At 33.2% G+C, this 10,900-nt stretch overlaps 1 pseudogene; it reads left to right on the top strand.

Annotated features, from left to right (window-relative positions):
- The first annotated feature begins 3,251 nt into the window (after nt 1-3,251).
- LOC136065523 (cell division control protein 2 homolog A-like) lies at nt 3,252-6,334 on the top strand (annotated as a pseudogene).
- Nucleotides 6,335-10,900: the final 4,566 nt, after the last annotated feature.

The raw sequence follows: 10,900 nt of genomic DNA on the forward strand, positions 1-10,900 counted from the left end.
TTGGATGACCTTTCTGGTCTTAGACGATACTATAAACGAATTGGAGATGGTCTAATTTTTGGTTCACCATCATATATAAATAATAAAAATATAAAAATCAGGAAAATGACCTCAACTATGTTATTTTATAAGGAGGTATGCCCTTGAATGTGATGGAAGCTACCAAGGGAGATACGTAGGAAGTTAATTGGTATATTCAAATATTTGTGGAAGAAACCAAGATAATTCCAGTTGATTTTTTTTGTGAACAAGAGTAATTATTGTGGTTGGGCTAATTTCATGGGATTTTTTTTTTTTTTGGATTTTAGATCTAAATTTTTTAATATAACTTTAAAAAAATTACTATTGTGATGAGGGTTATTAGTAAGTAAAAAGTGACCTCAATGATAAGCCTAAATGTAAAATTATGGTCAGATGTAATATTGTAGTGCTTACTGTAATGATTGAACTATCAATTGTAAGGAAAAAAACAGGTACCACGAATGTTACAAAAGTACGGTTAGGAGTAATGTGGGTATTGTCCAATGTAATAATGGAACGGTCAAATTTGAGAATAAAAAAATAGGGTACCACTGAATGTGAAAAAATAGAGTCAAATGCATGTTGGTACTACTTAATGTGACAATGGAACCATCAAATGTGAGAAAAAAGTAAGAGAACCAACAAATGTGAGAAAAGAATTGTCACATGTGATGTTGGAACTGCACAATGTGAAGATGGAACCGTCAAATGTGAAAAAAAAAGTAAGAAAATCACCAAATGTGAAAAAAGAACTGTCACATGATGATATTGGAACTGCACAATGTAAGGAGGGAATTGTCAAGTGTGAGAAAAAAAAAGTAAATGAACCACCCAATGTGACAAAAAAACTATCACATGTGATGTTGAAACGCACAATGTGAAGATGGAACTGTTAAATGTGAGAAAAAAAGTAAGGGAACCATCAAATGTGAGAAAAAAACTATCACATGTGATGTTAGAATTGCACAATGTGAGGATGGAACTTCAAATTGAGAAAAAAAGTAAGGAAACCACAAATGTGAGAAAAAACTGTCATATGTGATGTTGAAACCGTACAATGTGAGGATGGACCGTTAAATGTGAGAAAAAAAAAGTAAAGGAACCACCAAATGTGAGAAAAAACTGTCACATGTGAATTGAACTACACAATGTAAGGTGGAACCGTCAAATATGAGAAAAAAAAGTAAGGAAACCACCAAATGTGAGAAAAAAACTGCACATGTAATGTTAACTGCACAATGTGAAGATGAAACCGTCAAGTGTAGAAAAAAGAAAGGGAACCACATAATGTGTGACAAAAGAACTGACACGTGTGATGTTGGAACCGCACAATGTGAGAATGAACCATCAAATGTGAGAAAAAATAAAGAACCACCAAATGTAAAAAAAAAAACTGTCACATGTGATGTTGGAACTCACAATATGATGATGAAACCGTCAAATGTGAAAAAAAAGTAAAGAAACCACTAAATGTGAGAAAAGAACTGTATATGTGATGTTGAAACGCACAATATGAGGATGAACCGTTAAATGTAAAAAAAAAAAAGGAACCACAAATGTGAGAAAAAACTGTCACATGTAACATTGAACTGCACAATGTGATGATGGAACCGTCAAATGTGAGGAAAAAAGTAAGAGAACCAAAAGGTGAGAAAAAACTTCACATGTGATATTAAACCTCACAATGTGAGGATAGAACTGTCAAATATGAGAAAAAGTAAGGGAACACCAAATGTGAGAAAAGAACTGTCACATGTGATGTTGGAATTGCACAATGTGAAGATGAAACCGTAAGTGTGAGGAAAAAGTAGGGAACCACCAATGTGACAAAAGAATTGTCATATGTGATGTTGAACCGCACAATGTGAGGATAAAATCGCAAATGTGAGAAAAAAGTAAAGAACCACCAAATGTGAGAAAAATCTTCACATGTGATGTTGGAACTGCATAATGTGAGGATGAAACTCAAATTGAGAAAAAAGTAAAGAACCATCAAATGTGAGAAAAAACTATCACATGTGATGTTAAACTGCACAATGTGAGGATGAACCGTAAGTGTGAGAAAAAAGTACGAGAACCACTCAATGTGACAAAAGAACTATTATATGTGATATTGGAATGCCCAATGTGAGGATGGAATCTTAAATGTGAGAAAAAAAGTAAGGGGAACTACCAATGTGAGAAAAAAATTGTTACATGTGATGTTGGAATTACACAATGTAAGGATAAAACCGTCAAATGTGAGAAAAAAGTAAGGGAACCACCAAATGTGAGAAAAGAACTGTCAATGTATGTGGAACTGCACAATGTAAGGATGAAACCGTCAAATGTGAGAAAAAAGTAACTTTGTGTAGCAGTTACCTATTAGTGGGTACCGTACCCCTTTTTTTTGGGGGGTACTGTAGAATTACTCATATATTTATGTGTTATTGTGAATTCTTCTTTCAAATATTTTTTTTTTAAAATTTTATAAATTTGGGTAGTTTTAATTTGTAAATTCAGATGATTGCTTGGGGTTAAAGTAAAAATATTAGGTCAATTTTAATCATAATTCATGCAATAGTAGGGTGTTAGATGTTGATATTAATTTTATGCGTATTTAATTAATTAACACAAACATCTTAGCATGTTTAGTTTGATATTAATTTGACACTTTGAGATGCAAGCGCTTCATTATAATTAAATATAAATATTATTATGTTAGTATGTTATAATTATTATTTGTTGTTCTCCTCTACTTCACCTTAATTGTTATTTGAATAAGTAAAAGTTATCTCTTAGTTCGATCGGGTATAACATTTCTCTTCAATTATTAATTAGTCTTTCTCAATAAAATTATTCATGTTATAAGTTTATGCCAAAACCGTCAAAACTTGATCCATTTACTACTAAAAGCTTTAGAAATTAAAAAACTTGTCTAATCTTTAAAATGTTTTTATTATTTTATTTGTTATTAAATTTAATTATATTATCAAAAATAAATATTTTTTAAATTTATATATAATTCTTTTATTAACCTGTGCATTAGGCATGAACTAGTTTCAATATAAAATAGTAGAATTTAATATATGTTTATCAATAATCAATGTTTATCTATCAATTTGTAGAATATTTTATTGATGAATATGAATGTGTAGGCATTGATAATCGGATTTTAACTTTAAAAAACAATGGAAAAAAAAAAAATCGAATTTCGGCTATTTTGTTGATTTCCTAAGCAAAATTTATTGAATTGACTTACAAAGATTTTTAGTAAAGACCGAAACTTAAAAAGAAAATTGAAAAAAAAAAGAAAAAAAAGGGCGCCCTAGAGTAGGGTAGAGCGTCAGAGTAGAGTAGAGAGTAGAGAGTAGAGAGTTGAGAGTAGAGATTTCCTTTCCCATCCGATCTCCTTTCCCTCTTCTCTTCTCTTCAACTGAACTTTCTCCACTTCTTACCGGAGAAAGGTAATTCTTCTTTTCTGCTTCTTTTATTTCTTTCTTTCACTGTGAATGGGTATGGCCGATGCATCCGCTTTTTTTTTTTTTTTTTGTGAATGTTACTTACTGGCGTCGATGATTTTCATTTTCATTTTAATTTAATTTGATTTATTTATTTTTGTTGTTGTTTATTGTGAAAACGCTCAATTTCAAGAATTATGATAAATCTCAATTTCAAGAAATTACTGAAAAATATGTTATTTTCTCTCCTTTGGCTTTGGAGCAGTTTTAGCTGGACTGGGTTGGTTGGATTGGATGGAGCAGGTTAGTCTGTGAACAGATATAATTTTCTGTTTTTTCTTTTTCATTATTTGTAATTCTTTAGATTGTAATTTTGTTTGTGAATGTGAATGTGAATGTGAGTCAGTATGAGAAAGTTGAGAAGATTGGAGAAGGAACATACGGCGTGGTTTATAAGGCTCGTGACCGGTGACTAATGAGACTATCGCTTTGAAGAAGATTCGGCTGGAGCAGGAAGACGAGGGAGTACCAAGCACCGCAATACGCGAAATCTCCCTCTTGAAAGAAATGCAGCATGGCAACATTGTCAGGTATTCATTTCCTTTTGATTCGTGTCCTAGATTCATTGAATCACCTGATCCCAAAAGTTCTATGCAATTATAGCTGATAAGAATGCTTCTGTACATTTTGGTTGGAAATTCCGAATTTGGGGGCACGTGGTCATGGATTATTGTATTTTTATATGTGTTTTTATGATTGGAATTGCAATCAGGGGAATCTATGTTTAATATTCTATATTCAAATGGAAAAGGTTTTGATTGCTTGAGGTGAAGGTTGACTAGTAATGCTAAGTTTGATGTTTGATCATATAACGAGGTCTTAAAGGCTCCACTGGAAATGCATATGGTGCACTAAGTTTCCGAAAAGAGTTACTTTCTTTCTGTGGACAGCAACTTGGGGTAAATGCTTTACATGTGATAGCCTAATTAATATTAGGAGAGAGGCATAATCTTGGAGGATTGTGTCGTATGTGTAAAAGTAGCGGTATTTAGATCACTTGCTTGTGCATTGTGAAGTTCCTCATGAGTTATGGTCTTTTGTATTTTCTGTTTTTGGGGTCCATTAGGTAAGGCTCAAGTCTGTTTGAGTAGAGGAATTGGTTTGGGAAACATGGTGATCTTTTACTTGGAATATAGCTCTCTTTTGTTCATTGTGGGTCATTTGGAGGGAGGGGAATGATTGCACGTTCAATGGATTGTGTTGAGCCGAAATCTATGTCTTTAAGATTATTGTTTGAATGGTCTTGTTTTCACATAAGTGATATGCACTATGTTGTAGACTTTGTAGACTCCGTTCTTATAGAATATTGCTTTTATATAAATTCCTTAGAGGGACTTTTATACATATCCTGTGTACATGACGTTTTTATAATAGTTTTGCCCTCACAGCCATTGGTTTTAAGCCACGATCTTACCCTTCACCATTTCTTATGGGGAGGGAAGAGGTGCTGATTGAGCCAGTACTAGTTTGCTTATCTTCTCACTTATTTAAGGTTTTCCAGTGGAAGTCCATTGTTATTTTACAGCAAATAGGACACTTAATCATTTAGAGCACTGCTGCCTCTGCTTTCCTGATATTTGAGGGAGGGATTTACACTACAGTTATTCATATCTAAGAAATTCTGGTTCCTGTGAAGGATTATGGATAGATAACTTTTTTATTTCTTCTTGATAAGTGCTAGACAATTAGCATTCTAGTTTGTGCATGTTAGCTCTTATAAGAGAAGCAAGCTTAATAAGGACAATGGCATTAGCATGTCAACCTCATAACAAAACGACTGCAATCTGGTGCTGCTAGAGGTGACTAATACACATGCATGCTGATCAGCTGATGTGTCCCTACAGGGAATGTTACAAGAATCTACAAGCTACATAAATTTTTAGCATATGGAAATTCTCAGATGTGAACCGTCTGGCATCAATTATTTGTCCTTTAAATCTATGTTAACATTATGATGTTTATTTTGTCTCTTGGAGATCGCCTGTAATTGTTGATGAATTTGTGGTTGATAGGTTACAAGATGTGGTGCACAGTGAGAAGCGCTTGTATCTGGTTTTTGAGTACCTTGACTTGGATCTGAAGAAGCACATGGATTCATCTCCAGAATTTGCAAAGGATCTACGTCAAGTAAAAGTAATTGACTGCTTTCTGCCCTTTGGAGACTCTATACAATAAGATTTTCCTTTTCTTCATTTTTATTTTGTGGGTGATCTTTTGAGGGAAAGAATTGTAGTTCTTTTAGTAGTTATCTAATTGGCAAATAAAAATACTGTCGCATCAGGTGCAGGCCATTTCTAGGTTTTTATGCCTCACAACTTCTGTGATGAGGTTAGAGACGGTAGAATAAGATGCTTATTGTTTTTCTTTTCCTTATTCTTTTTGATATTTGTGAACAAATTTTCAGCTTTTGCCAATTCCTACAGATGCTGAGCATGGATTTTCAGCCCAAAATATGTGTCATTTATTGCATATTTTTCTTTCTCATTTACCTGTTGAGCATATTTAAAGAACTTTTCAGTGCAATCTAATATGATCATATTTTCACGATACCTTTTTTTTTGGGTTTAATTTTCTGGGTTTAATTGGGATAATTTTCATTTCTGTAGATGTTCCTTTATCAAATTCTACGTGGCATTGCTTATTGTCATTCCCATAGAGTTCTTCATCGAGATTTGAAACCCAGAATTTGCTCATAGATCGCAGCACCAATGCACTGAAGCTTGCTGACTTTGGACTGGCCAGAGCATTTGGTATTCCTGTCAGGACATTTACACACGAGGTATAAATTTCACTGGGTTCAACTATCCTTTGTTCTTATCTGTGTTTCTCTTGTAGACAAGACACACTGGGTGATGTGTTACTTATCAATCAATAGAGTTTTTCTGTTGTAATAGTGTATAATGTGTTTAATTATTGCAATTGCTCTGGGCTTTCTTTGTTCATTGCCAAAATTTGAACACTATGATGATTTTAATCCACCTGTAAGTAACAATCAAAAAGTAAAACTTATGGCCTTTGGATCAAATGGCATCCCCTCCCCTACTAAAAGTTGTTGAGGGTGCATCATGAGCTCAATCTTGTACACATGCATGAGTTCTGTGTATATGATNGTCTACTACAAAAGCTGAGTATGTTGCAACAACTGAAGCTGGAAAGGAGATGATTTGGCTACATGGTTTCTTAGATGAATTGAGTAAGAAGCAGGAGATGGGCATTCTACACAGTGACAGTCAGAGTGCAATTTTTCTTGCTAAAAATTTGGCTTTTCATTCAAAGTCGAAACATATACAAACAAAATACCACTTTATTCGGTACCTTGTTGAAGATAAGCTGGTAATACTTGAGAAGATATGTGGATCTAAGAACCGGCAGACATGTTGACTAAGGGTGTCACTAATGAGAAGCTGAAATTGTGTGCAACTTCAGTTGGCCTTCTAGCTTGAGGATAGGAGGGTGAGTTGTAGGGATGAGGGATTGCTTTTGGAGGATAGCGGCTGATATTGGTGATTGAACTAGTCTCCAAGTGAGAGATTTGTTGGGCTTTGTGGAGCCTAGTCTATGTTTAAATTTTTGGCCCGTTTTGTAGCCCATTGTAATCCTGTGTGCAAGATATAAAAGCCGCTTTTGTGATTAAGATTTGTTAAATGTTGTTGTGTTTTTAGAGAGAGAGAAAAACACTGTAGCCGCACTTTGTATTTTTCCTTGATAATATAGAAATCTCTGCAACTCCGTGGATGTAGGCAAATTACCGAACCACGTAAATACTGTTTTGTACGTGTGATTGTTTTCTTTGACGTGTGTTTTCTCTATTTTTTTGTTTCTCACAAGTTGGAATTTCGGTTTGAATTCCCAACAAGCTTGACTTTTGTAGTGAATATAAAGCGAAACTTTGATAAAATTTTCTTCTAAAGTAATTTTTAACATTTTCTCAAAAAGAAGTAATTTTTAACATTTTTTTTTATAAAAAAGTTTAAACAATACTCATCAAACAACAATATATATTAAATGGTTCTAATTAATATTTCTTGTTATATTTTTAATTTGAAAAAAACAAAGTTTAATAGGGTCATTTGCCAACAGGGTTGGATAAAATCGACTAATTTTTACAAAGTGAAGGATTAAATTGATAAAAGTAAACCTTAAGAACTAATTTCATAATTGGAGTAAAAATCAAGAGTCTAAATTAAATTTTTGCCTTAAAAATAACATAGTAGAAATATAAGGTATCGAATCCTATAGCCAAATAAATCTCACTTAGCCAAACAAAATAAATGAATTTAACCCTCTATTTATAACCAAACAGCCCCAACCTTTATCACTCTTTCACCACGTTAACACTGTATTGCTACCTCTCTCTCTATCTCTCCTATAGCAACCAACCACCTCTCACTGATGGTCCATCCCGTTTCTTCTCCTTCTTCTTCCTCACCAATCCCCCTCTCTTTTGTCATCCAGCTTCACCTGCTACTCTCGAGTGTTGTCATGGAGTGGTGACATGAAGGATGGATTTCTCATCTCATGCATTGACAAACCCATCATTCATGTTGCCATTCCTCAAAGGTGATCGAGTGGAGAAAGAGAGGGATCAATGAGGAAAAGAAAAATTATGGGTTAACGGTGAGAGGTGGTTGGTACTTGGTAGCGACAAGAATAAGAGGCAACGATGTCGGTTTGTGGTTAGATTGTCACAATTGATGGATATTGGTAGAGGTTTTGGATTCTTTGGTTACAAGAATAAAGCTGGATTTGTTTGTATTGTTACTAATACGTGGGATTTGTTTGGCCACAGGTTTGATTAATATCTCATATCATAGATGTTTTATTTTTAATTAGATTCTTTTTTTTTTTTTTTGGGTAGAATATTTATTTAATTAGTTGGTGCTTTGTTATTGGACAACCTGTTCGGCTGTTCATATTGTAGGAATCGTAGGATTCATGATTGCAAGTGAATGTGATATGCTCCTATCCTCTTCTTTCATGCTCATCTCCCCCGTCCAAGTTTAGGATTAAAGTCATACAAGTAAGTATAGGGTTTCAATCTTAAGCTTACAAATTTGTTAATTTGACAAATGATTTTTAATTCTCTGAATAAAGGAGGGTCAACAACTAATAAATGTTATTGTAAATAGTAACAAGTCACAACAACTTCGTTATCTAACATTAAAAGAACTAAAATGTGAATGATTCTGAAAATATTTACTAGAAGAAAAAAAGAAAAAGAAAAGAGAGATGTGGTTTTGGAGAAAAATATAAGTAGACTGGCAAAATTAGACTTGACATGATAACCCAACTCGAACTCGAAGAAAAATATCTAACCTAAATTCGAGAGATTTGAGATAAAAACGGGTTGACCCTTGAGCAAGAAAGTCGATACCGTACCGGTATCGGCCGTACCGGCCGGTACATACCGTACCGGTTGCATACCGGTATCGAAACATTAACGTCTCGTACCGGTTTAAATACCGGCTGTACCGGCCATACCGGCCAATTTCGGGCAATACCAGCCGGTACCGGGCTTACCGGTCGGTACAGAAAAAAAGTTTTTTTTTAATTATTTTTTTATTATTTTTTAAGTTTTGTAATTTTTGAATTTTTGTTAGGGTAGAATGATAACTTATTTGCATTAACTTATTAGTATTATTTGTTTTCTTAGTATGCAATGGTAACTTTTAAACTTTCTATTTTTTATATTGTGTGTGTGTGTGTTTTTTTTTTCTTTTAATTGATACTAAAGTCTAAAATTATGAATAATTAGTTTTGAATTGAGGAAATATTTTATGGTAAACTTTTATATTTATTATAATATATATACACACACATACATATATATATATATATATTTATTTAAAAATATAAAAAAATAGCGGTAAACCCGAAACGGTACACCGGTATTGACCGGTATCCGAAATATACCGTACCGCTGGGCAAACCGGTACAGCCTCCGGTACGTATTGACTCCCTTGCCCTTGAGGCCTTGACTCATGACACGGCTCGTTAAAAAAATTAATAATAACCATATAAGCTAGCAAATCACTCCAAAATTTGAAACCTTTCTTTTTTTTGGGCTGAATACCAAAATTTGAGACCTTGAAAAGATAACATGACGTCAAGGTAATGATTATGTTGAATCAAATAGTAGCCACCAAAAGACCACAATACACAAGGCAACCAGATTCAAATTAAATTAAACTTATAATATAAATTTTGATAGTATTAAGTAGCTTAAATTGAAGCATCTTTTTTTAGAAATAGTTTCAACCTATGTGCTAAAAGGCTCAAAGCATTGGTCTAAATCGGTAAAGATACATGTACTCAGAGCTTTGGTCTAAATTGGTAAAGATACATGTACTTGATGCCCCACCCAAGAAAGAGACCTAGGCTCTAGTAGCCCTGCTAGATCCTCCAAATCATTCCCGCAGGAGGTCTGGACCCATTTTTCTCTAATCCTTCATAAAAGGACTCATTCTTTTCATATAAAAAAAAAAAAAAAAAAAAGAAGAGGTAGAACCAATAAATATTTCTTTTTCGATTCATCTTTGGAGTTAAATAGCTTATTAAAGAATTGTTTTTGATCCAATCTACAGGAATCAATAGAAAAGTTATATCTTGATAGAAATTCAATATCTTTATTTTTGCCTACGCAAATAATTTTTTTTCCACAAGGGATCGTGATGTCTTTCTATGAAATTGCAGGTCTCTTTATTAGCCCTTATTTGTGGAGCACAATTTCAAGGAATGTAGGTAGTGGTTATGATCGGCTCGATAGAAAAGAAGGAATAGTGTGTATTTTTTGCAAATTTTTCTATAATAAAAACTCATAAGATCTTTTTCATTGTCAATCTCACTCTCATTTGCTATAAGTGAACTAACATCTCTTTCACCATCATCAAGTATAACAAAGTTAGTATTTGAGAGGATGAGAGCCATGGATTTTTTTTTTAATGTAAAAATTTTTTTATAACAAAACCATGTCATTTTTGGAACTTAACAGCAAATCACCTAACTTTTATGGAGATGATATTATTAGTGCACTTTGAACTATATAAAATTAAGAATCTTTGTATTATTAATTTTTTTTTTTTAATTTAGTATTTTTTTGTTCTTTTTTTTTATTTGCATGTGAAAAATATAGGTTGACTAGTAACCCAATCTACTTGCTCGTTTAGGATGACCCATGTTTGAAGTTTGAACTGAACTTGATTAACTTGACCCGAACCCACTTGCCAAGTCCAAAAATAAGGGAATAGAATGAAAATAAAATAAAGACAAAGTTTGACTACAAACTTAGTTGTAGTCTAAGCCTATATCTCTCACTCAAAAAATTAACATTGTTAAATGTTTTAAAAATCTAAACTGTTAAATTACATGTTTTTTATGTT

This window comes from Quercus suber, unplaced genomic scaffold, assembly GCF_002906115.3.
Source record: "Quercus suber isolate HL8 unplaced genomic scaffold, Cork oak 2.0 scaffold_1002, whole genome shotgun sequence".
NCBI classification, from domain to species: Eukaryota; Viridiplantae; Streptophyta; class Magnoliopsida; order Fagales; family Fagaceae; genus Quercus; species Quercus suber.